This window comes from Coenobita brevimanus, chromosome 13, assembly GCF_032717465.1.
Source record: "Coenobita brevimanus isolate Jiangsu-jjx chromosome 13, ASM3271746v2, whole genome shotgun sequence".
Lineage (NCBI taxonomy): Eukaryota > Metazoa > Arthropoda > Malacostraca > Decapoda > Coenobitidae > Coenobita > Coenobita brevimanus.
Window position 1 is genome coordinate 40,367,789 of NC_136966.1, and position 4,290 is coordinate 40,372,078.

Genomic DNA, 4,290 nt, shown 5'->3' on the forward strand with positions numbered 1-4,290 from the left:
TTTTGAATTCACCCGGGCTTCCAAGTGGTGGCTTGTATCATCTATCAGTACTGCCAATGTCCAACACTAGTCAGCACTCCTAATCTCATCTGTACTCCCACCCTTTGTTGACAATTTAGCCATTTCTCCCCGTTCTTGACTCCCATCCCTACCCCCCCTCCATTACCCTGTCCTCTCGCTTGCCCGGCCGTGCTACGCTAAGTAAATCTTCCCTGGAATTTTTCACTGATTTCATCCATTGAAATAAGCCCTATGCCCTATTCTTATACCAAATAATATATACAAGAAAGAAATAAGGTAAGTGAGAGTGCCATACACCTGGAATTGGCTAATTATCACCTGACAACACCTCACGTGCACTCGTTCGCTAATTTTCGCTGTTTATTTCCCCTTGAAATATACCATATAATCTATTTTCGTAATAAATATACATATAAGGAGGGAAGGGAGAAGCCTAAGTGATATTTACATTCACCTGGAACTACCTAATTTATAATGTATTGTCTAGATTTCCTGCCAATCATTTCACTGCTATATATTAGCTGCTGTCAAGAGGCTAACATTGGCAGTAATGCATTTCCCTAGGTAGGCCACCACCCCGGCCCACCCTTATCAGTTCACTCTCATCTTCCAATGAGGAGGTACATCTGTTTGCTCTTGCTGACTTCAGGGACTTTTCACCCCCATGCAAAGGGCCCTGTGACCTTTACTCCCTACTAAACCTCAAGTGGAAAGAGGTAAAGGGCTGACATTTGATAAAAGAGTGACTACGATCTTTCTATTGAGTAAAACAGTGCAAGTGGAATTGTAAATAATGTGTAAATAATGTGTAAACAGCAAGTGAAAGTAATGAATGTAAATATACGTGAACAGTGGAAAATAGTTTTATAAGTTACTTCAAGTGACAGTGCATAACACAGTGTAAATAAAATAGAAATGTAAATAACGTAAATAAAATAGAGAACGTAAATAGAAATGTAAATGAGTAGTATTATAAGAATACGAGTATATACCCTAGGAGTAATGAAAGTGAAAGTTTCACTCTAGCATGTCTGAATACTATGAGTTATGAGAGTGAAGGTGAAAGTGACATTCACTCTCAATGCTAATATACAGGACGAGAAAGTGAATGCTACATATTTTGCTGAAAGAAATTGAATCCCTGCAGTGACAATAAACTAATACTACTGAAGGAAACTTATGAATAAAGACTGTAGATATATATAAGTGTTATATAGTAATAGAAATATAAAGTGTGAGGGGTTTTATGAATAATAAATGACAGAATACCAACAGCGAACTAGCGCAAGTGGGAAGGTCATACGCGCTCGTAATTTTCATTGCTTTCACAATGGTTTTTATTTGGAGTATGGATCCCAAACTACTTGATAATCATAGAGTAGTGTTTATAGTGTTAATATCTGGCTGTGGTAATCATATTACGGGTTATCGGGAAGTGTAAAGTGGAGACTTCGTTACCCAACTTCAGAGGTCTCCACAAGTCCTACGGTAATCGATGAAGGCTCAACAAACATCCCAGGAGAAAGCTGAAGGTATGTGCCATATGCATATTTAATTTTAATATTCTAGGACTAATAACTGATTTTTGGCAAATATATTTTGAGAGTCTGTCGGAGCCCGAGTAACCCCGCTGGAGACGCAAAACATTGGGAAACTTGCCCGCAGTGTAAGGGTTAAGGACCCTAACCCAGCCCAACTTTGAAAGCCACCTAAATAGCTCCCTACTGAACATGCATAGCACATATTTAAACCTATTTAAGACCCTATTCACACCAATAATGGACATAAAGCATGAAAGAAATGAAAAGGAACCAAAGACTGAGGAATTAGAAGTGGCTGTACCTCAGCCAGGGTACTTACAGCACTTCTGTGGCTGCCTTCTCTGGCTTTGGCAGTGGTGAAAATGCTCTTGAAGCTCATACAGTAATCCAGTGTTGTGCTGCACTTACAGTAATTCTTTGCACTGTGAGTTATAATTGTTTAATACTGCGCATTGTTAATTGCACCACACAAGTTTCAACCACCAGTGTGCACTCCACAGTTAATCCATTGCACTCTAAATTCTAATTTCTTAACACTGCACAACACTGTAAATTCCCGTGTGGTCTGGTGGTAAGGTATTGCAGTTTATTCACTGTTTATTCACAAAAAACGAGCACATGAGGCTTCCATTACGATAAGCATCTGCTCTTGATCGGAGTTAGGCTGTGACTTGATGATGGGGTAACAGAGTTGCCAGATTGCAATGGCCACATTACCAAACTTCTCAATTTTCATTACCAAATTTAACTTTTCATTACCAAATTCGTAAAGCCAGCATTTATTCTTCACTAATTATATATACGAGTGGAAATTCATGTAATCACTCTTCTTATAATTGACAGCATGTTGATTATTTTCATGCTACATAAGCTAGCAGATTAATCAGAGAGAGCAAACAATCCACCATCTCCATCCTGTGTATCCTCACACATGTGAAAAATCTGTTTGGTATTGCATTGTTCTGATTCATTACCACACGAATTTTTCATTACCAAATTGGTCCACATTTGGTAATGAAAAATACCAAATGGCAACCCTGACAGGGAAGGGGGAAGGGGGGAGGAAGGAAGGGGTGAAGGGTCCATGGTGTAACAGCTGTTCGGCGCCGCGCGACAATTTCAAATTACTGGTGGGAAAAAATTCAGATTTTGGGGGGATTTTTTTCTTTTTTTTTTGGCCATTTTTTGGTTCCGAAAGTCCAGGCCCACAATGTCTGGAAAGTGGGTGTCTGGAAAGTACAGGGATTACTCTATATATATATATATATATATATATATATATATATATATATATACATACTGTGTGTGTGTATACACACATATATATACAGAATATATATATATATATATGTATATATATATATATATATATATATATATATATATATATATATATATATATATACATATATACTGTGTGTGTGTATACACACACACACACACATATATATAGATATATATATATATATATATATATATATATATATATATATATATATATATATATATATATAGTAGAACCTCGGTCCCTGAACACAATCTGTTCTGGAAGGCTGTTCCAGGACCGAACTAATTTTCCCCATAAGAAATAATGTAAATCATTTTAATCCGTTCCAAGACCCCAGATGCTTACCTATTTAAGTTTCAGGACTGGTACCAGTGCTTTCCTTTACGAGGTGACTGTATATTTCTCTTGCTATTTCACAAATTATATACTGTACTCACTAACACTGTCTCCTGCTAACTGTTTCTCATTGATGAAGATAAGCAATAATTTTTCCACTTCTTCAATTATTTTCCGCACTACTTTCCTCTTTTCACTGCCAGTAGCTGTACTGGATGAACTTGCTTTCTTTGGAGCCATTATTAGGGGCTAATACTGCACTGAATCAAGGAAAATGTGAAGCACAGCAGGACGACCACGTTGACGAACAACAAAGGTGGACACGTGACTGTCGGTCGGCCAGCTTCCCTTCGTTTGGCTACGTTCAGGTTGGTCGAGGTCCGATATTTTGGTCGACCTCTGGAGCAAAAATTTCTTGAATTTTTTGGTCGAGGTCCGATTTGTTCAACATGTGAGACGTTCGAGGACCGAGGTTCCACTGTATATACAGTAATCCCTCTAATATCCGGACGCCCAATAACCGAACATCCCCACTAACCGAACCTTATCGTCCTGGGATCAAACATTCCCAAAATGGTCCGAAAATCCAAAAAAATTGGAAAAAAAATCGATTTTTTTGCCGTCCGTAATTTGAACTTGCCGCGCGCGCCGCGTGAGAGCATTGTTTTGGTTCGTCATTCCTCCGACGTCCGATAGAGCGCCGCTGCATCCTCCCCACTTCCCGCCTGTCTCTCACCGCGACAAGACCTACGCTCTTCGTCATGGCTGCCCACGTGCTCGCTTTTGTGGTGGTGCCGTACTTGCTGCAAGGCCTCCTGCTGCTCTCTGCCCTACTCTTAGTGTGTGTGATGATGGCCCCGCCTCCTGAGAAAAGGAAGAGAGTGGTGTTGACTCTGGAGAAGAAACGGGAGATATTGGAGAAGGTTGATGCGGGTTGGTCTTCCTCTCGCATTCTCCGCGAGTTCAACCTGGCCCGGTCGACTTTGTTTGATATCAAGCGTTCCCGAGACAAGCTCATGCAGTACACGGCTGACTTCGTCGAGAAGCAAACGCAACGTGGAGAGGAAGGTTATGTTTACTCCCAAGTATGCAGAGATCGACCGC